The sequence below is a fragment of the Suricata suricatta genome, chromosome 17 (assembly GCF_006229205.1).
Source record: "Suricata suricatta isolate VVHF042 chromosome 17, meerkat_22Aug2017_6uvM2_HiC, whole genome shotgun sequence".
NCBI classification, from domain to species: Eukaryota; Metazoa; Chordata; class Mammalia; order Carnivora; family Herpestidae; genus Suricata; species Suricata suricatta.
Window position 1 is genome coordinate 48,964,074 of NC_043716.1, and position 23,973 is coordinate 48,988,046.

The 23,973-nt window shown below is 37.5% G+C and overlaps 1 long non-coding RNA gene across 1 annotated transcript in view; it reads right to left on the bottom strand.

Moving 5' to 3' along the window:
- Positions 1-23,169, bottom strand: part of LOC115283016 — a 33,493-nt gene extending 10,324 nt beyond the window's left edge. The window contains exons 1-3 of the long non-coding RNA XR_003904848.1: positions 23,081-23,169; positions 2,764-2,821; positions 609-819 (exon numbers count right to left, since the gene is read on the bottom strand). This is a non-coding gene — a long non-coding RNA (uncharacterized LOC115283016). The remainder of the gene's footprint in view (positions 1-608; positions 820-2,763; positions 2,822-23,080) is intronic.
- Positions 23,170-23,973: the final 804 nt, after the last annotated feature.

Sequence of the window (23,973 nt, forward strand, 5' to 3'; positions counted from 1 at the left end):
CCACAAATCTGATGCTTATCCCCAGGTTGACACTAAACTGTTTCCTAATTTTAGGAAATTTATGTTATATTAATGCAAGCTATGAGAGCGGAATAAAGAAAAAAATTTGATTACTACCTTCCCAGAGTTTTGCCTAATTTAATAATTACTCATTTTATTTCCTTTCATGTTTTTATTCTTGGTTTGTTTATATTTCAGAGTTACTCAAGAACCTTTGCTCTTCAATGTCTGCATTTTGTTACATTTTTGCTAGCTTTGTTTGGATAAAGACACATGTCCCATTTCCCTTCAGCCACTTATTCTCCATATGAACTTGGGCACATCATGTATCAAACTCTCAAAACCAGTTTCCCCATCTGTAAAATGTTGACATCTATAGTACATTATTCAGATTTTCTGAGAAGATTGGGTCAGAAAATTTAAGTAAAGTTCTTAACCTAATACCTAGCAAGAAATATATTACTACCAATAGCAGAGAGGAAAAAAAAATAAAGCTATACTTTAAAATTAACTGTTGCCAATAATTACAAGTTCTGAGCATTTATTATGCATTTATACTGTATGTTTCAAGTATTTAGAATCTCATGTAACCACCAACAACTACATACCGTAAGTATTCAACTTTGTAAGTGAAAAATAACTTCCCTGTTTAGAGAAGTGAAATAAGAATCCCAAGGTCACGTCACCAGTAAATGGTGGAATCATGATTCAGATTGTGTTAGACAGTTCTGGAGTCTATACTGCATCCATTAGGCTCTGCTTCTTCTTACACCAATAAAAGTTGTGGAAAAGTGATATCAGAGTTCCCAATTATACATTCTAACAAAAAAGAAAAGTAAACTTATGAGAGTCTCAAGGTAATAAACAAGAAAGTCTTTCAAATTATTTTTAATGATATATATTTTTAAAGTTTATTTATTTATTTTGAAAGAGAGAGAACAAGCATGAGTGGAAGAGGGACAGAGGGGAATGGAGAGAGATTCCCAAGCAGGTTCCATGTTGTCAGCACAGACCCTGATGTGGGGCTCAAACTCACGCGCCATGAGACTGTGATCTGAGCTGAAGCCAAGAATCAGGGTCTTAACTGACTGAGCCACCCAGGCACCACAAGTCTTCCAAATTCTAAGGCAAGATCAAATATTGAAACCCAAGTAGGGATTATGAGTGATACAGAATAAACCTACCTGACATTAAACAAATATAAATAAATAAACAGGTAAATCAATCAAGTGAAAAATATATATCCTATAGTTAAATAAATATGTAAATAAATATTCAGAAGTTTGAGGTAACAAAGTCATATTGTGTGTATATATTATATGCAATAGATTATATGTAATATATGTCATTAGTGATAGCAATATGTTAAAAGGTATAGTCTGTGAAATACAGTGCATTGGCTCTAAAATTATCATGTAAAATGAAATCAAATATCATATATATACCCCTCAGAGATTATTTAAATCCCCAGGATATATTGTGATTAGTATTCTCCATATGCTAATTAAGGCCCCTAAAGATACTCTGCAATTAACATGTGTGCTTATAACTAATACTGTTTATCCTAAAGGATTGGCCATGTACTGTAGTCTACAGATAAAATGACAATTGCAGGGAATAGCAGAGAAATTCATCTCTTCAGCAAGCTCTAGCAAATCTACTTTTACTTTGGTTCTTTCCTGATTTGTGTGCGGACCACTCTGAATCTGTCTGGAGATTTCAAACCATTGTTCATCATCCTTTCTTAATTTCATCCTTCCAATCAGAGTGAGTTCTGAGAGACCAGCGTATTTCTGCCCAATGGGATCGTTCATAGCTTGCTGACTGGAATTAGAGGCTGGTACATGAGGATGCTTTGCAATTTCTAAGCTCCTGTACATACCAAGTTGAATCCACCACTGCCACACCTGACTAAAAATCAATCTACATAAAATTAAACTTTGTCTGGATTGAATGGCATGAAATTCAATCTCTGTTGTTACCCAGCTACCTCCCTTCATCAAAGAAAACTAGGGAAAGGTTGCCTTACGCTGGAAAGTATTCTCCAATTCTCGGTGAAAAGGCAGTGATACATGATCACCGTCCTGTCACCTGGTGTCTCAGGCGTTTTCCTTGAGTAGGAGATCTTACGTCTTAAGTAAACACATCAGCCAAATATCCATAAAATGGGAACAGTCTGCATATTTAAAAAATATTTTAAAAATACCAACGTTCAGTATTCATATGTATACTTGGACTCATGTAGCATAAAAATAAACTCTTCACCCAAGTAATTGGTAAATAATTAGAACTATTTGTTCCTTTCTGCTATTCCCAAAATGAAATCTACTGGTAGTTGAGTAAGAAAATCAGCAATCTAGATGGGGGGCTCACTTTCTTTACACATACTATCTAGACACTCCAACAACTTTATATACTGTGTAAAACCTGTAGCAATCAACTTAAATGTTTTTAAAAGATGCCCAGAAACAGATTTTATTAAAAAAAAAAAAAAAGAGTTCTAGGGGCGTCTGGATGGCTCAATCGGTTAAGCTGCCAGCTTCGGCTCAGGTCATGATCTCACAGTTCGTGGGTTCGAGCCCCACGTCAGGCTCTGTGCTGACAGCTAGCTCAGAGCCTGGGGCCCCTGCTTCGATTCTGTGTCCTTGTCTCTCTCTGACCCTCCCCTGCTCACGCTGTCTCTCTCTGTCTCTCAAAAATAAATAAAAAACATTAAAAAGAAAAAAAATTCTGAAAAATAACACATTTTATGAAGGTACTTACCATTGATATTTAATGCAAATTAGAGATGAATTTGGAAGGAAAGTAACACCATCTTTTTCTGATTGATGAAACAGAAAGACAGGGGAGGTTACACGTCGGCAAACACCATATAATGAACTTTGTGAATGAAAGAAGACAGGCCTCATATGACTTTCAAGTTTATATTTTATTATTCTATTTTATTTATTTTATTTTTTATTTTATCTTATCTTTCCTTATTTTATTTTATTTTATTTTATTTTATTTTACTTTATTTTACTTTATTTCAGAGAGAGAACACACACAAGCAGGGGAGAGGAGCAGTAAGAGGGAATCTCAAGCAGGCTCCACACTCAGTGCAGAGCCCAATGCGAGGCTCAATACGGGGTTTGATGCCATGACCGTGGGATCATGACCTGAGCTAAAATCAAGAGTCCTACACTCAACTGACTGAGCCACCCAGATGCCCCTGACTTTCAAATTTAAAGAGCTTATTCTACAATAGCTAAATCATGGAAAAAGTCTAAATATCTATCACCTGATGAATGGATCAAGATGTGGTGTATACATATACAATGGAGTATTACATGGCAATGAGAAAAAATGAAATCTGGCCATTTGTAGCAAAGTCGATGGACCTCGAGGGTGTCATGCTAAGCGAAATAAGTTAGGCAGAGAAGGACAGATACCATATGTTTGCACTCATAGGTCTAACAGGAGAAACCTAACAGAGGATCATAGGAGGGGAAGGGGGAAAGAGAGTTGGGGAGAGAGAGGGACACAAACCATGAGAGACTATTGAATACTGAAAGCAAACGGAGAGCTGAAAGGGAGGGGGAGGGGGAGAAGGTGGTGGTAATGGAGGAGGGCACTTGTGGGGAAGAGCACTGGGTGTTATACAGAAACCAATTTGACAATAAACTATTTTAAAAAAAGAGCCTATTCTAAGGATACAAATACAAATGAATCTGTGAAATGAGCAGAAGGCAACCAGACATGTGTGCCTCACTGTCAGCCAGCAGAGAGAGACCTGAAGAATGCAAAAAATGGCACAACTGCCCCTTCATTTGCATCAGTAGGATCAAACATCAAAAAAAGTATCTGACAAATACCAAGTAGGGAGCGTCGCATACTTAAAAGTATTGCCTTGGACACTGGTTGGAAAATTGCTTATGGTCTTGGAGTTGTTCTGGAAAAGCATGGTCTGAGAGATATGTTGTTTCTCCCTATATTTTCCAGGTGCCTGTAATGATGAGGAACACAAATGGCATTTTCTCTTGAGTAAATGTTGTAGGCATTGGGTCCCCAATGTTTCGTTTTCTGGCCCTCACAACAAGTTTGTGCAGAGGGAGTTTTATTACCCCCACTTTACAACAGAAGAAGCTGAAGGCTGGGTCTGATGATTTGCCTCCTGCTCTCTCCACCTCTTCAAGTCCACCATCCAAACACAAAACAAACCAAAACCAAACCAAGACAAGACAATGAAAACAGCAACAACCCACAAAACATTGAAGAGGCAAGATTTTGGCTTAGTCTTGAAAGTTTTAGGACATAAATCTATACTCATCAAAATCCTATGGTGTGAGATTTGTTTTTCTTTTTAGTCTGAATAAATGGATTCCTAAGTGTCATTGAGCAGTTTAGTACTTCAGTCTCTGTCTTAGCTATGGCTACAGAGAGCCTCAGTCTTTATGGCCAAATCTCAAACAACACTATCATTCTAATGCTATGTCATCATAACTGAGCCAAACCATTTATGAAAGATTGTAGAAATAACAGTGGGGGTGTTGAGCAACCCTCTCTTGATTCCAGCTCAGATCATAATCCTGGGGTCATGGGATTGAGCCCCACATAGAATTTTCAAATCAGAAACTTTTTGAAAAGAACAAGAATGAAGTTATTGGCCCCAGAATATGCATTTTTCATGGTGGTAAAGTGTATTTCGAAATGGTTTTTTAAAAGAGTTCTACTAATTTATATTATGCCTGAAATATAAGCACTAATTTAACTAATTTGCACCAGCCTGGGGTTGATTGACATCATTTAGAGATTAAGAGACATCATTCTCTCTATTCATGCCTGATACAATTCTCATTCTCAGAAGTCATTCCTATTCATGCAATTCTCATACATCACTTTGATACTTATGAAAGGATCCCCGAAATGCCTGCCCATGCTATTTCTGGAGGAAGTGGTCAAAATAACCTAGATTTAAATTTTTCTACTTTGTATAGTTTGGAGGATGAAACTGTTATGATCAGGAAGCTAAGATCTTGAGACCCTTAGTGAATTGCAAACTGAGTCAAAAAACCATCGTTATGCTTACATTATTATTTTTTTTCTTAACTTATTTGCAGAAGAAATCTCTTTTAGGTTGAAACTACTGTAAAAATTTTAAAATTTGAAGGTTTCAAGTCAGCCATCACCAAGGATACAAAGCAAACTGGTTTCAAATTCTAAAAACCCAATCCACCACAACTTGGATTTCTGGGTTCCTGGGGGGAGGAATGCATTTCCTATAGTAGTCTACATCCTTATCTATGATCATCTATTAGTTTAAATCCTTGTGACTGAGGACAGAATAATTCTATAATTGAACATATTCTTTGCTAAAAAAAAAATAGAAAAGTGACAGACTTTGGCAGCTAAGGGACTCATTTTTCATGCTTCATGTGTGTTCAAACCTTAGCTATGATCATTTCTCAACTTCTCCTGTTCCAATAATATTTCATTTGGAAATTAGCATAGCACTGGTACATTTCTCCCTGGAAGGGATTAATATCTCGTGTACTTGTCAGGAGACCTCTCACCAAAATCATTATCAGTGACCTTTCTGCATTTGCGTTCCAATAAAGACTTAGCAGAGAAAAAGAGACTGTTGATTGAGTACGTTAGGGATTTAAATGTATTTCTTTTAGGTCTTTTTAAAGTTTATTTATTTATTTTGAGACAGAGACAGAGACAGTGAGCAGCAAGTGACAGAGAGAGAGAAAGAGAGAGAATCCCAAAAAGGATCCATGCTGCCAGCACAGAGCCCAACAGGGAGCTCAGACTCACGAACTGCAAGATCATGACCTGAGCTGAAACCAAGAGTCAGACGCTTAACCAGCGGAGTCACCCAGATGCCCCCAAATGTATTTTTTTAATGTTTTATTTATTTTTGATACAGAGAGAGACAAAGCATGAGAGGGGGAGGGGCAGAGAGAAGGAGACACAGAACTGGAAGCAGGCTCCAGGCTCCGAGCTGGATGTCAGCGCAGAGCCTGATGCGGGGCTCGAACCCACGAACGTGAGATCTGACTGAGCCGAAGCCGGAGGCTCAACCGACTGAGCCACCCAGGCGCCCCCCAAATGTATTTTTAAATATCCCAGGAAGTAAACTTTAATACTCACCTACAGATTTTGTTTTAAAATCTGTGCCATTTGTGGAACTCAAAGTTTCGCGTTTCCTACTGCTGATAGCTAGCCCCAGCCATGGCTAAAATGAACAGCTCTGGGGTCAGTTCAAGTATTTTAAAAACTCCTCTGACTGAAATCTACGTTGTAAGTTAGGGTGAAGAATCAGAGCAGTTATGTCTGGCTGTGGTTATTCCCGTAATGGTGACAAACATATTCTAGAAACTTGAATCACAAAACATAAAACTTAGCATCATGTTAATACTAATGCATCATTACACTATTCTCAAATTATGAATGGTTTTAATATATGGGATTAGATGTCTATATAATGAGTGAAGGGGTATGGGCGTGAATGGTCAGGAAAACTGCTATAAAATGGGTGTTTCAGCACCAGAACAAAATTCTCAGGAGTTTGTCTATATTGTCTGCAAGTCTCAAGAGTCTCTGGGATAAAGAAATTTAATTTAATTTAATTTAATTTAATTTAATTTAATTTAATTTAATTTAAAAGGCAAAAAAAGAAAATCCTGGGGATCTCCTAATGACTTATAGCAATCTAGAATTTTCCATGTGAATACTTCTCAAAAGTTCCATTGGCGCACACATTCTGCTTCAAATATTCTGTCAAGGCCATGCATCCTTTTCTCCAGATTTCCCAGTTGGATTTTCTCCAGATTTCCCAGTTGGACTCAAATGGTCGCCTTTCACACACTTTAACTCTGAATCAAATTCTGGAAGATGGAGTTCCCACTTCCTCTCTTCACTTAAAGGGAAACGTTAGAAGGAGCTAGTGGTGGGAAGCCTGGGTGGCTTCCTCAGGCATTTGACTTTGGCTCAGGTCATGACCTTGCTGTTCATGAGTTTAAGCCCCATCTCGAACTCTGAACTGACAGCCTGAGGCCTGCTTTGGAGTCTGTGTCTCCTTCTCTCTGCCCCTCCCCACCTCAAAGAATAAATTAAAACAAAAACAAACAAACAAAAAAAAGAAGCAAAAGAATTAAAAAAAAAAAAAGGAACTGGTGGTGATGCCTAGTGAAAACTGGTGGTCAAGTAAACACATGGACCATTATCCTACTTCTCCAACAGCTTTTTTTGGTTTTAAATATTCAGTCCAATATATCTGCATACATATCTTGAAAAGCAATTGCAAGCCTAGAGTACATACCTGAATCACTTATTTTACTATTGGTTTTAAGAATTTGGAATTTAAATTTAAAGAAAAAGAAAAGAAAGAATGAAAGAAAGAAAAAGAAGGAAAGAAGGAAGGAAATAAAGAATGAAAGAAAGAGAGAGAGAGAGAGAAAGAAAGAAAGAAAGAAAGAAAGAAAGAAAGAAAGAAAGAAAGAAAGAGAAAGAAAGAAAGAGAAAGAAAGAAAAGAAAGAAAGTAAGTTTGTGTACACTGAGCTTCTTGGATATAGATATCATTGGCTTTCATCAAATTTGGGAAGTTTTGGGTCATTATTTGTTCAAATGGCCCCTCTTTCACTCTCTTCTCTCCTTGTGGGACACTCATTAATAGTGCTTCATAGGTCTCTGAGTTCTGTTCATTTTCTCATCGATCTATCTTCAACTTCATGGATTCTTTTTTTTTCTACCCACACGACTCTTCTGTTGTAACTATCTAGTGAATTCTTCATTTTAAGTATTTTACTTTTCAAATCCAAATTTCCATTTGTTTCTCTTTTACAATTGCCGTCTCCTTAATACAAGTTTCTGTTCATTGAATCATTGTCCTCATACTTCCCTTGTATTCCTTAAACATGGTATTCTTTATCCGTTTGGATTCCTTTGAAATTGTTTGCTAATCCAAACTCAGGGGGCACTCGGACACAGTTTCTATTGATTGCCCCTTTTTTCCTGAATATGAGTCACATTTTCCTATCGCTTCACATAATTTTTTGTTGAATATTGCATATTTTAGGCAATATTGACTTCTTTCTTCCTGAGAATTGTTTTGGCTTTTGTTTTCATTTATTTGTTTGTTTTCCTTCATTAAATCTGTGACACCTCTATCCCTCCAAATGCAGAGGGGCTGGTGTTTGGCTGGGTTTTGGTTAATCTTGTTATTTTGTTTGATTTTTATTTCCAAACCTGTTTTTTTTTATTAAAGATGGCTTACCCAGGAGCATTTTGTCAAAATACCGTACTGTCCAGCCCAGAGTCAGAGGTTAGTATCAAACACCTCAACCTGACAACTCCTTCCACTCACAGCTGATAGATCTGTATCTATGGGAGAGCATATTCAAACAGACTGTGTTAAGTTTATCCAGTTTTTACTTCCCATGGAACTTCCTTGTGTCTCCTTTGAGCATGTGCACTGGCACCATAGGCCAAAGTTGTGTCAGTGGCTTAAATCTGCTTTGATCTCTGCTGTACACACACACAAAGCTTCTGGTTAATCCTGGATAGGTAGCTTATCAAAACCCCTATGGATGCCTCACATACTAGAACTCCTCTTTAGTCATTCTCCGTGCAAATTTGAGCAAATATAGCTGCTGGCCTCTCTTTCCACTTGCATCAGGATTGTCACTTGTATTACATACAGTTCTCTAGAGAAATAGAACCAAAAGGATGCACATGCAAACCCACATACAAATGTATATACATTTGCATATTCATATATAGTCATGTGATTATGGTGGCTGAGAAGTCCCATAATCTGGTGCCTACAAGGCATGGGAGACCCTGGAAATCCAGTGGTTAGTTCCAATCTGAGTCCAAAGGCTTGAGAAGCACTAGTGATGGTGGTAGAAGTCCTAGTTTGAGAGCAGAAGGAGACCAAGATCCAGCTCAAGCAACAAGGCAGAGGAAAAGAATTCTCTCTTCTTTTGCCTTCCTCCATTTTATTTAGACCTTCAACTGGTTGGAAGATTTTCTACCTACACTGGAGAAGACAATCTATGTTACTTAGTGTCTAAGTTCAAATGCTAATATCTTCCTGAAACATCCTCATAGACACACACAGAAATACCTAATATCTCATATTTAACAAAATATCTGAATATCTTGTAACCCAGTCAAGTTGACAGATACAATGAATCATCATACACCTGTTTGATAATAATATTCTAAATCTTGTGTGTCCCTTTGAGCAGTGATAGTGGCTGCCTGACTCTCCCTGGCTGAATGATCATGGACAGAGCCATTGAGGCCACAGGATCTATCCGAGGCAAGAATTCCACAGACCCATGTTTTTCTTATCCAAAGTTTAATAGTATTCATGAATAAAATGGCTACTCACATTGATGTTCGATGTTGGTTGATTTCTATGTTGTTAACCAAATGAAATAATTGTTTATGCTGGCTTTGCCCAGCTTCATGGTTGCATGTTATCAGAGAGAGGATAGTTAGCTTCCGCATCATGTTCGGATGGAAATCTTATTAACTATAAATTTATCTAGAGTATGTAACTCTTTTTCAACATATCCTTTTACCATTCCAAGCCCACACAGACACACACACACACACACACACACACACACACACACACAAAATGAGAGACAGACAGATAGATCAGTGATGCAGAAAATGTATCACTTCACAACAGCGTCGTGAAAAGGTCTTGCACTTTGGACTCAAATGAACCTTGGTTTGACTCTTGGCATTACAACTTCCTGCTATGTGAACTCTAAAAAAACCCCACTCAACTCTTCGAGCCTCCTATGTAAAACAGAAATCCTAGCTGGGTTTTGTAAAGATCAGATGTCTTGGCTAGCATATGTACTTAGTGGATAGTAGTTTTCTTTATTACACACCTTCTCTTTGCTTTCCATAAGCATATGCTACATGCAACCGCCTGATTTCATGTTTGGTGCTCAAGAATTGTATTAAAATGCGCATTTAGTTATTGATGTTTAAAAAGCGCATAGCTGGGGTTATTGGTAATTCAGGAGACACCATGGAGAAATGGTTTCTGAAGCAACCAACACCCTTCTGGTTTGATGCCCAAGAATGCAGCCCTATTCTGGTGTTTTTATAAGCCTTACGCTGATTTATGTTTGCAAATGTACTTTTGGTAGTTTTCTTAGGCTGTATTCCCAGTGTCTTGCTTTAGATAACTATTGTATATATATTTTTTTCAGTATTTTCTAAATGTTACAAGGAAGAAGGAATGAAGGGGATAAAATCATGTTAGTTTTGGTGGGATAAATTCCAAACCAACTGATTCTAGTAAAAAATTTTTTCCATCTTCCTTTTGGTCAGTTATAATACTATTACATATAGCATTAATATCATTACAACACTCTCAGTGTTTCTTCTTTGAATAAATCCCTCAACCACAACTAGTTATTAGATTAATATTTCAATTGTAAGTACTGGTCATGACTAGAGAGTAAAGCAAACAACTGTAAAAATGGTTATAGTCTAATTCAGAGAATATATCCATTTTCCTGGATATTGCTAATACTATTTCATTTTGTGTGTGTGCCTAAATATATTGAGAGTTTGACAAGATACACTGTAATTTAGAGAAATTCTCCATGCCTATTCAACCTTAATAGTAAGAGACATGATTTATTTTCTCGAATTATTACCTGTCTCACAGGAGAGAGTATCAGACATCAAAGATCAAGGTGGTTTTGCAGAAAAAACACTGGAATTGGAGTGGAAACATGACACAAATTTTTCTGTGTTCTGTACCAGCTCTATGATCTTGTGGAAGTAAATCAACTTCTCTGAATATTTTTTTCTTATAGTCAATAATGAGGCAAATTAATCCCTAAGTTTCCTACTTCTGCTGAAATGCTGTCTGCAGGCATCTTCAATCTGTCTGAATTTTGTCCATGATGTCTTTACATAGTTCATAAAATAAATGATATTTTTTGCAGACTGTCTAATTATACCTACGGTTATCTGGTATATTTGTTCCATTAGGTGTTGGATATTGTTTTCAGAAAGATGATTTAAGATTCAGGGAGTTAAACTTGTCTCTTGTCTCCACTCAGACTGGTACCTCACTTATGGCCTCACATTAATAATGGTATGAACTTCTGCACTGATTAGCTTGTGTGTGTGTGTGTGTGTGTGTGTGTGTGTATCAATTTCTATATCTGGATGTTTAAGAATAGGATCTGAGGACATTTTAGAACAGTATCTCCTGATTCCTGTTCTTTTATTAAATTCTTTTAAAATGTGTATTTACTTTTTGAGAGAGAGAGAGAGAAACAGTGTGAGCAGGGAAAGGGCAGAGAGAGAGAGGGAGCCACAGAATCTGAAAATCCCAGCAGGCTTCAGGCTCTTGAGCTGTCAGCACAGAGCCCGACAGAACCCACGAACCACGAGATAATGACCTGAGCTGAAGTCAGATGCTTAACTGACTGAGCCCCCCAGGCGCCCCCTCAGTCCTGTTCTTGTACCCTAGAGCATCTTAAGATTTATTACTTTATTTGGAATAAACTCTCCTCTCAGTGCACAAAAGTATTATATCCCATCTACCTAAAAGCTCTGAAAGTATCTTACAAGTGTTCAATTTACATCTATTGAGGAGACTAGGCATGGGGAAAACATACTAGTGACCGGCCCCTGTGTTTTATTTGCTTAGTTCAGTTTTGACTCCAGCAGAGAGCTAAATTAAAAAAAAAAAAAAAAAAAAGCAAATCCTTACCTCACTTACCCTCAGTATTCTGTGGGAACAATGGAATAAAAAGCACCGCATTATAGACCTCCCCCAAAGAAGGTGGCCAGGTTTGTACATTTTAACCCCACCTCGTCTCAGTCTTATTAATGGTTTCATTCTGGCAGCTACACACTCCAGAGTGAAAGACATACAATCCACAATTTTACTGCAGCTGTTTCCTACTTCCTCCACAAAATTATTTAAACACTTTGTGACCTACGGGGAAGGGACAAATGAATGACTTTCCAAATGAATTATCTCCTGTCTGCTGTGTCATTTCAGAAGTACTTGCTAACTGACAGAATAATCTTTCACAATTACCTTTCATGATCCGGAGATTTAAAAACCATTCTTGATCTCTGTTCCTATGTTTTCATTCTTAAAACTGCAGTATATATAGAATGGGATTTCTGTAAGATGTGGAATCATCCCTCATTTTAGAAAGCAGAGAGGATTGACTAAATACTCTAAAATCCTTCTGAAAATCTTATCTTCAATAGGGAGCTTCAGGATCACATTTTTAGGATTTGGGAATTTAAATTGTGCCGATGGAGAGTTTTTTTTTTTTTACATTCAAGATACATTATACAATTTATTACTTGTTCATAGGCTACAAGACAGCCTGCTTAATACCTTTCCTTAAATTCCACCTTTGTACTACAATATGCTTGAGGTCCATGCAAAAAAGTAGCTACCTTTTATGTAGGAAATGGATGATTAAGTCTTTGGTGTTGCAAAAGCAACTTCATTTAAAAAAAGAATTTTTATAAGCAATGAGCTACCGAATTTATGTTTTGAAATACTAAATACTTTGAGGATACAAAGGCTAGATTCATATTAATATCCAAAGGAAATTGAATTACTTAGTGGTAATAAGAATACCTCTTCTTGATCAGTTATTAATAATGCCACAATAAATATTTTTTAATGTTTTCAGTTTATTTTTGAGAGACAGAGAGAGGCAGTGAGAACAGGGGAGGGTCAGAGAGAGAGAGGGAGACACAGAATCTGAAGCAGGCCCCAGGCTCTGAGCTAGCTGTCAGCACAGAGCCCAATGTGGGGCTCGAACCCATGAACTGAGAGATCATGACCTGAGCTGAAGCCAGATGCTTAACCGACTGAGCCACCCAAGCTCCCTATTATTTTGGTGATAAATCTCAGCCAGTACAACCGTGTCATTCCTTCCCAACCACACAGTACATGCACATGTACACAAAGCAGTGAGATAGGAAGGGAAAAGAACTATAACGTCTCACATCATAAGTCAATGTGCACAATATTAAAATATCAACCCTTTGGACAAAAGGAAGCAAGAATAATTGATCATAGGTCAGGTATAGTCTTGAATATTTCTTTCACTGGTAAAGAGGGATTTTGTACCTGAAGTTATACTGGAAAGAACTTTAGATTAAAATTAAATTCACCACTAAATGTGGGGTCTTGGTGAGTCATGACACTGCTTGAGTCTTACAATTTTTTTTCAACTTGAGATTCTAAAAGTCACCACATAGATGATATTTGTTAGATTAAAATGATTTTTTCTCTTGCCCATAGCACCCGATGTAATGTGTCTCCAGCAGTCAAATTTGAACATAGTTGATTGAATGAGGGTAAGCACTTGAGAGAAACTGAACCAGAAAAATCCTCTCCCCACTAACATTTAAAATTGTGATGAAGTTGTTCTCATCAGCTTGAGCTGCTGTTGGGAAGGAAGATGGAAGGTGTCCAAGGTTGGCATGACTCTCTTACCCAAATTCACTGTCAGCAAAGAATACCAATCTGTGGAGAGGTAAGAACGCAGGATATGTCCAGAGAGGTTACAAACATCTCAGCCTGGGCTCTTTAAGGTCTCCATTCCTCGGTTCCATTGCTGCCCACATTTTAACCCTGGTTTCTGGAGACATTGCTTAATGTTAATAAGCTCTTCTTCTTTTACTTAAATGAACAAAAGTTGATTTGAATGCTTATACCCCCACATTCCTGCCTCCCACAGGTAGTTGCAGATTATAATAACTACCTTAACCTAACCTAACTAAATCAGGTTTTATAAATGAAAGTGAAATGTAACAATGTGATGATAATTTTGAGAAACAGAAATTCTCAAAAACATACGCATTTTATCAATGCATGGCACATAGTGGCTATTGAATAATTATGGAATCAGTTTTACCCATTTCATAGTAAAATTTTTAAGTAATAGATGTGGGTAGGATCTTTTGAAAAGGCTACAATTTAGTTGGTATATCAAACCACAAATTTCTTTGGGGAAATATTTTAATATTAACCTGGTTTGTGTCTAATTTCTCTCTCAAGCAATAGTCTCAGAAATTTTCTGCTCTCAGAATGTGTAAAAGGACAGTGTAATATCCTTTTCTCCAATTGGAATCATCACCATGTTGGTTCAACTTTTATTTCTCCTATAAAATGTCTTTTATTTAATAGGATCTATTTCCCAGGTGTTAGATTTTCCAGAAGAATAATTTCCCTTGTTTTAACTCCTGGCCTGTTTGGTATTGGTCTCTCCTGACTAGTTACTTGCATATAAAAAGAGTTAATTTAAATTCAAGTCCTTAACCTACTTTCCACTGTTTGTAGATGATATTACGTAGTGGAAACTAATATAGGTCCTTGTTAGAATGTTTTTCTAATTCCAAAGTGATGTTATTTTGAATTCAATTTCCCAGGTATTAATGATAACATATAATTCAAAGATGCAATGTCTTAATAACATAGTGAGTCCATTTTACTGGGAAAAATTTCTGTTCCAGAGGATTGGGGTAGAAATCTTTATAGGGGCAGAGTTCTATCATTTTTATATGAATTCATGTGGTATCATAAAATCCAGATTGGTATAAACATTAGTCACTAAGCCACAGACTTCCTTTTTCATTTTATGCATGTACCAAAATCTTGCAAAACATGTTAGAGTAGGAGGTACCTTTTTATACTTCTGGGTCACTACTTGTTAGAAAACAGTGGGATCGATCATTTACCCTAAGTTATAATGAGACAAGATTTCTCACCCTTCCTCCCTCCCACCTTCCCTCCTTCCCTCCTTTTCTCCCTCCCTCACTGTTCAGTTCATTCACTCTGCCTCTCTCTTTCTTCCTTTCTTTCTTCCTTCCTTCCTTCCTTCCTTCCTTCCTTCCTTTCCTTCCTTCCTTTCTTTCTTCCTTCCTCTTTCTTTCTTTTTCTTTCTTTCTTTCTTTCTTTCTTTCTTTCTTTCTTTCTTTCTTTCTTTCTTTCTCTCTCTCTCTCTCTCTCTCTCTCTCTCTCTCTCTCTCTCTCTTTCTAATACTGGCTACAAGTAGGTAAGCTTAGCCAAGAGATAATTTAAAATATCTTCCTGTTAACATTTTTTCACATTTGCAAGGCCCACACTTAGAAGATTTAATTTTAAAGAGACTTCCTCTTATTGTGAACAGGTTATAACATATAAGCCAAGTACTAAATTCTAGTTTAACATCTTCTTAAATAGAACAGTTTCTTAGAATTCCCATGCAGTTCTTTGCTGTTTTATTCTCCCTTTCTTGTCTTTCTTGATACCTTTTCTTCATGATTTGTAATCTCTGTGATCCTTCAAGGCCTGTATAAGACCTGGACAAAACTTTTCTCAAACATTTAAGCCAGACACACCTGGATGGCTCAGTCAGTTGAGCATCTGACTCTTGATTTCAGCTCAGGGCATGATCCTGGGGTGGTGGGATCGAGCCCTCCATTGGGCTCCTCGCTCAGCTACTTCTTTCCATATGTAAATTACAACAATAGGGTTGTTCATGCTTGGAATTTATAGGTACTAGGTGAGAGGAACCTTTATTGATGAATGGTTCCTGTATGGTAGATATTATTAGCCTATTATAACTTCCAATTTGGCTCTCATTTGTGTAATTTGGTAAAATAATAGAATAATTCCTCAAAGTACTAATACTGCTATAAGAACATCTTCTGTCCCTTGCCATCCCCCAAGTAAGTTTTCAAAACACTTGTTTGTCTTACAGATCCAGTCTACTTTTGACTAGGTCTTGAATATCTCCTAATTCTACTGAACATGCATGAAATCGTTAGGGTTAGCTTTTTTCTCTCCTTTAATGTGATATTTCTTTCTTCATAATCCATTATGATTACCTGAATATAAATGAAGAAGGAACAAAAGGAAGAAAAAGAGAGAGAGGAAGGAAGAAAAGATAAAGGGAAGGAGGGAGGAAGGAAGGAAGGAAGGAAGGAAGGAAGGAAGGAAGGAAGAAAATAAACATGTCATCATATCAAACCAACAAGCTACAGACATAGATGAATGAAATAATAATTGAAGATATCTGTATACAATGTCACAAGGTAAGGTATGTTCCATTGGTAAGGACAATGGCTGGTGCAGTTTCCTGGAAGGGAGAGATTACATTTATCATGAATAAACTGAGTCAGCTGCTTTGAAAAAGGAGCTCATTATCTGGGCCTAGAAGGGTTGTTTGAAATGAGAGCAGATGTGTTTAGGCCAGAGAGGTAAGTATGAAGAAAGGAAAGGGAGCAAGATAATCCAGGAATTGTTGGAGTCCCAAATCTAGCTTGACCGCTAGCAGCAAAAGGCACAGAAGAGTAGAAGGGAAGATGAATGGATTGGATTGTAGTTATGAATAGCATGCTAAGAATTTAAGAGTTTACCCTCTAGGAGATAATAAAAAGAAAACAAGAGTTTTGCACCCAGAATTGAAGTGTTAAATTCAAAAGACCTAGCTTGCTGCAGATTTAATTAATTTGATAAGGAAGAGATTGAAGGGAGAGAGATGAAGGACTGTGGCTGTCACACTGATGGGGACACTGAGCATAGAGTGGATTAGTGGCAGCACCAGAAGAAAAAATTACTATGTGGCATGAAGGAGGAATCCACTGGGCTGGGAGACTCAGGGAATTGTGTTGGTTAAGGCATCAAAAGTCCCAAATTGATACTAAAATAAACTAAGAGATAAAAAGAAAGAGAAATACAGAGAGACAGAAAGGAAGAAAGAAAGAGAGAGAGAGAGAGGGAAGAAGGAAAAAGAAAGGAAGAAAGGGAGAGAGAGAAGGAGAGAGGGAGGAAGGAAGGAAGGAAAAAGGAAGGAAAGAAGGAAGGAAGGAGATGAGGAAGGGAAGGTGGGAAGAAAGAAGGAAGAAACAAGAGAGGGAGGGAGGAAGGAAGCCAAAAACAGGAAGGGAAGTTGGGAAGAAAGAAGGAAGAAACAAGAGAGGGAGGGAGGAAGGAAGCCAAAAACAAGAAGGGAATCTTCATTTTTGGAATCATTTAGCAACGAGAAGTTTATTCCTCTACGATGTGGAGTTCACATGTTACACTGGATTGCTCCTTTCAACTGCTAGGGTGTTCAACAGCTTCAATACCCTTGATTTTAGTATTCTTTTGCTATTGCGTGCATCAGCATAACTCCTGATACTAAGATGCTGTAATGTATTGGATATACAACACACTAAAATGAATATCCTTTATGGGGACAACTTACTAAAACTATTGAAAATGTGGTCATCAATGTGTCATTAACCTGTCACAATTGTCCCCTAGTTCTCCAGCCTCTGACCTTCCCCAGCCAGCCCGCTAGACAGCCAGCCACACACATGCACACACACACACACACACACACACACACACACACACACACACTCACATGCACATATGCACACACCATATTAATAGTTTTTAGGTTGCAACAAAACTCATTTTTTAAGTCTGTCCAAGTTAGTTTTGATTAAGAAATGATCATTTGAGAGGTGCCTGGGTGGCTCAGTTAGTTAGTGGCAGACTTAGGCTCAGGTCATGATCTCACAGTTTGTGGGTTCAAGTACTGCATCAAGCTCTGTACTAACAGTTCAGAGCCTGGAGTCGGCTTCTGATTCTGTCTTTTTGTCTCTGTGCTCCTTGCCCACCCGTGGTCTGTATCTCTCTGTCTCTCAAAAATGAATAAACAAAAAAATGATCAGTTGGTACACCATTTTCTTCCATCTGAATTTATTAAAACTAGATGTCTAGAGGGGCATTCTGCACCCAGCTTTAAGTTAGGGGTCCCTATGTCAGTCTATAAATGGTAACAGTGATAGAAAAAAATAGAAGTTACTATAAAAATTCCATAATTCAGAGAAAGATATGTCTTAACAATGAAATTTATAAAGTGAGATATGCAAAATGAGTTTGTAGTCTTTGGAAAGTTTGTCTCATGATATTTGATATGAATGCATTATATGTAAGGCTACAGGAACTTTCAAGAGTAAAACCCGGGTGCCTGGGTGGCTCAGTCAATTGATCGTTCGACTCCAGCTCAGGTCATGATCTCACAGTTCGTGAGTTCCAGCCCCATGTCGGGCTCTGTGCTGACAGCTAACTCAGAGCCTGGAGCCTGTCTTCAGATTCTGTGTCTTCCTCTCTTTCTGCCCCACCCTCCCTCCCTCTCTCTCTCAAAAATAAACATTGAAATAAATTTTTTAAAAGAATAAAACCAACCAAGAGCTCTTAAATGCTCATGAGAGAGTGAAGACATACCTTTTATCCTTTAATCAATGAATTTAATATTGAAAAGTAGTGTAAATAAGAAAAAGCAATGACCAAGAAAACAGGCTATCGAACTGAATACTGAAGAGTGTGTGTGTGTGTGTGTGTGTGTGTGTGTGTGTGTGTGTGTGGCTGGAGGTGGAAGTTTGAAATGCTCTTACAATTGTTTTTATGAATAGAATATTATCTGGAATTTAAAGAAAAATAAAGTTAGAGAACTTAACTCTTTCCCAAATGGCAAATTAAGAAGATGATGAAGACTGACACCGAGATCCATCAAGAAGAATGGTTTTAAATGCATTTGGGAGAAGGTATTTAAATGCATTGAGAACAATGTATTTAAAAACTGCTCCAGTACATCAATGGTGTGAACACCTCTCCTCTCCACTTATGTCAAGGTGGCAACTATGGCAGAAAACACAGGTTATAAGATGAATTGATTCTTATTTGAAAGGCGCTGAGGGCAAACACGTGTGGCCGTGCCAGTACAAGGGGAAAGGGCTTTTCTCGGCCACGCTGCCCATTCAGTTGGCAAATCACAGAAAAATGTCCAGCATTGGATCTCAAGACCCCCTAGATCTTAAACACCGGGAAGACCTGCTCTGAAGTACCCTCTCAGGGTAAAATAACCTGGATTCTGAGAGTCAGTGGAGAAAGCGAGATGAATTAGAGGAATTTAAACTGGGAATCTCTCTTAGTCACATGTATGCATTTCAGAGAGGTGACAATCTAATTGTCTTTATTATAGTGAAAGGTTATCTCTAATTTGTACTGATAGGAAGCCACCGGGAGCTGTGTTCTGCACAAATTGCTAAATATATATAAGCTGCTGGTACAAGCTTTGATGACCTAAATGAGGGCTTTTCCTGCTCCCAAAGTTTCGATGCCTTGCTCATTTTTTGTTTGTACAAAGTCTTGGGTCTGTTACCTTTGTACGTGTGGAGCCAATTCGGGGAAATCTGTTACTGAGGACATAGAACCACCGTGGTTGAAGGATTTGGATATTTCAGGCAAACTAGTTGGTTCATATACAAATCAAAATTTAACACCACCTATGATGGTTTTATTGCACGTTATTGCTTCAAAACAAAAATCTTCCATCCCTTGGAGGTTTTTCCTAATTAATTTGTAGAAAGGTAGTGGTAAATCTATCCATTGCATCCTGCCCTAATTAGAAAAAAATCATACTAAAAAAGTAATAAATCCTGTGACTCCTGCTTTACCTATCATCCCACACTGTGTATTGACATCATATTTATGAGCATAATGTCAGTATGGAAAAATGTCAGTGCATAACTTTAATGGGTAACAATATTAATGCCAAACTAATTTAAACTGTCAGAGAATCCTATAGGTTAACTGCTGGCTTATTGCTATCTTAATAGAAGAATAAAAAATACTACACAGCCCAGTACCTCAGTACCCTTTACAGAAGTGATTCTCCAAAGGGTGATTTTGTCCTCAGGGGACATTTGACAAGGTCTGGAGAGTTTTTTGATTAGCATGGCTGGAGGGTTTTGCTGCTGACATCTAGTGGGTAGAGGTCAGGCATGCTGGTAAACAAGTTGAATTACAAAGGACAGGCCACCCCTGCCCCCAGCAAAGAATTGTCTAGTCAAAATGTAAATAGGAATCCTGCTCTACAAACAAGCAAACCTTTCTTTCCCCCCCCATATAATAAAGGGTTTGCTTTCTATTTTAGGAAGGGGTGTGTGTATGTGTGTGTGTGTGTGTGCGCGTGTGTGTGTGTGTGTGTGTGTGTGTGTGTGACTTTCCAGGGCTGAGAAATGTAAAGGCTCAAAATAAAATACATCCTCTGGACTTAGACAAACCAGAGGCAAAACACATCTTCCTACCATTGCCTAATATAATAATTAAAATAACTAAGTCCAATTTCAAAATCCTACCTACTGAGAACAAACAAAGACCCTATGTTCTCTGCAGGGTATTAGATAAGGGGTTGGGTCAAGGTTAAGCATTAGATGAAATCACAAACAAGACAAAAGCAAAAGCTCAACTATTCTTATAGTCTTGCCTTTTATTCATAAAATGGCATTTTTTTCCTATATTGGCTAATATCTGAAGTTGGGAAGAACAGTAAGGAATTCGATGTTCCTCTTTACATTTATGATTTAATTTCCAGACTGACTTACTGTAACTGAAATTCTTTCTTGACTCAAGGTCCATCTGGGACTATTTATAAAATAAACTGTATTTCACAAGTCCTTTGCAAAACTAATTTACAATGACAGAACACAACCTAGAATTGCCTTGGGCTAATTGTGGGTAGAAACTGAGTGCAAAGAGACATAAGGGAACCATTTGGAGTAATGGAGATATTCTATATTTCAATACGGGTGGTGATTGTATAAGTGTATTCATTTGTCACAACTCATTGGACTCATACTTAAAATGGGTGCACTTTGGTATAAGTCAATTGTTTGATAATAAAGCAGTGTGTGTGTGTGTGTGTGTGTGTGTGTGTGTGTGTGTGTTTTAATTGTCTGCTTTGGATAATAAATTGTATCGCCATTTTACTCTTAAATCTAGCAAAAATAGCATCTCGCACTAAGATTTGGCAATGGAGTCACACATCATTTTATGTGAGCAATGGCTACTAACAAGCTCCACCCAGGCTGAGCCATTTCATTCACACAGGTGCTATTCTTGTCTTTGTTTTAAAGAAGAGGAAACAGGACCCAAAGATTCTGATAGTAAAGGTATACTTAACTTGTACAAAAATCTAAGGTGTTCACGCTATTATAATTATACTCTTTATAAGTAAATTATGGTGAGCTTTAGGAACTAGCTACCTTTCTGAAGGTCACACAGCTCTACGATGAATATGCCCAGAATGCAATGTAAAACTTCCCCTAGCATTTCAGCACGATACACAGATGGATCCTATGATACATTATCTAACCTGGATGGAAAGAGAGTGCTATGACAAATTAAACTGGGTCACATGGCTCCAAGAGTAAACTGGCAGTTGTCTGACATCTGGTCACCATAGGGTCTATTTTCCCTGTCATTCTTGACACAATGAATTTCATTCTATAGGCTGAAAGAGCTCATGGCTATTTGTGGTACATTGAGGTAGTATAGACATCCTTTCCTTTTAACACAGGTACAAATCAAGACACTCCAAGAAAACTTACCTAAAATTCATTTATCTTGAACTTAGCTTGAGGAGGAAAAGGGAGAGGAGACAGTGTGTCAGTGGAAGTGTCAGTCCCAAAAGGAAACAAATGGCAAAATCAAATAAGGAAAACCTGAGAAGGGTTTATGGACAAAAGACTCACTCATAACATGTGCGGGATGGTGAGGAAAACACAAAGATAGACCACACAAGAGAGCACCAAAGTGATAATATCACTCCTACGGTCACCAGATAAAATATAAGGTGCCCAGTTAAATTTGTATTTCAGGTAGAAAACAAATAAATGTTATAAATGTATTAGGGTAAGTATGCCTTCCCCCCCAACTTTGTTTTGGCTCAATCTTATGACCCTAGGTCTACTTCCCTCCCCTCCCTCAAAAAAAAAAAAAAAAAAAAAAGGAAAGGAACAGAGCCAACTTCCTGGCAGACCAGAAGGCAGTAATTTGAACAAAACAGATAAGATTCCATAAGTGGAGGGTAGAGACAATTGAGGGACCCTTACATTGAAGGAACCAGGAATGAGGCAGCTGGCCCCACTTTTCTCCCACCCTCTGGTTTCCACAGAGGCTCCCCAGTGTCAGAACCCCAAAAGACCAGCTTCTCAAGACACAGAGCTCAGGGAAGAAGGATGGACAGAGAAAATCTGGAGGAATAAATAGAAGGTATCTCGCCCAGATAGGGTTTACGTTCCTAGCGTAGCAAAGGCAGTGGCCAGGCTTCAGAAAAAGAAATCTGCACCTGATTCACAAATGAACTTAAAATGAATTTCAAAAATAAGATCAACAGGAAATTATGAACTAATGCACATCGTGGAGTGTATTTTTACTCAAAGTATTTATCCTGCATAACACAGTTCTAAACAGGGAACACTGACTATAAAAAAATATATATGAAGTGAATCAATGGAATACTGAATAAAACAAGATTCCCAGTTCTTCTGAAAAGGTACGGTAGGTCAAAGTGAAAACCAGATTAAAACATCCACATAAGAAAAAGAAAATTGTGATAATCTAAGCCTATGGCATTTCTCTTGTTACAAAAAGCAGATAAATGAAGGTTCAAATTTCTATAGATTAACACACGTATTCCCCTGTGGATGCAATTACTTTAAGATTCAAAGATTTTAAAAGACTATTCTAGGTATGTCAATCTACAATTACATTGCTTATGGCTGACTGTTACTTATGATTATACATAAATATTTTCTCCACCAAAGCATTTTGTAAACCTTATCTGAGCCCATGACTTTGGAGACCTTAAAAATGTTCATTATGAGTGAAAACCCAAATATTAATTTACACAGTGTGACCACAAATCTATGAAATGGTGAACACATGAAATCATAGCTACAAGGAATACATGTGCATACCTACCCGTCTGGAAATAAATGCACAGAAATAATGACATTACTTCTAATTCTGGCTGTAGGAACTACAGGTAACATTTTATCATCTTTTTAGTTTACTTTCTAAATTTCCCATCTTAAATGAGTCCCTCAAATCACCCAAAATAAAATAAGAAATATTTTAACATTCTTTTATGAGGGTTTTATGTTCTGAAATAACCACTTTAATTGTCCTTTTACATTAATTATCATTCGGATGGAAAAATGATTCAGAAGGAGAATGTACTTACTCCAGGATAACACATTGTATTCACCACTGGAAACACCCCAGCGAAGACTGTAACTTTGTGTGTTCTTTTCATTTTCATAGTAAAATGGAAATTGTTTGTAGTTGTTGCCAAGAATAAGGCTTTGTAACTCGGAGTTTGGCACACACTGTATACTCCATATCGCTATCCAAATGTTGCTGGAAAATCTGAAGACTTTTTTAGACACTTTTACAAGAGTGAGTGAAGTATTATCTTATCACAGTTAACAATTACATGTTCGTTCTCTTGAATGAGTACAGGGGAGAACATCAAGGGACATTTCTGGCCTGGCACCCTGACTCCCCATATTTGGTATAGGAATGACTCTCACCCGGTAATTGGGCCAGTGTCCAGGGAAAGGAGAAACGGCTCACGGTAGGGGGACATGCACTTGGCAGTGTTTGGGCCATTTCTCAACATTTCAGTAACTGGAATGCCTCATTTCTCTGTGTCGACAGTCCTGAGTAACATAGTAGTACCCAGGAGATCATTTAAACTCTAATTTTTTTTAAATAGGTAGCTTTTCCAGGCAAGCATAGCATTTTGCATCTTAAGGCCTGTCATCACCCATAGGAAAAAAATATATATGATGTATTTCCTTTCATGCATTTAGACTCAAATTTTTGAGGTCATTCTTTTCTCCAAATAATCGCTGGATGCTGTCCTTTTATTTTTTTCACCTCCTTTCTAAGTTTCAACAGCTTACCCTTAAGAGACATAAAGAAACACTAAGATTTGCATTTTTTTTCTAAAATTAAGATTAGCGCTCACTGGATGGAGCAGATATCCCTCTATAGGAAGAAAAAACATGTAAGGATTTCTAAATTGCTGAATAAGAATGTGGAAAGTTTTTTTTTAACATGCATTCTGAAGTC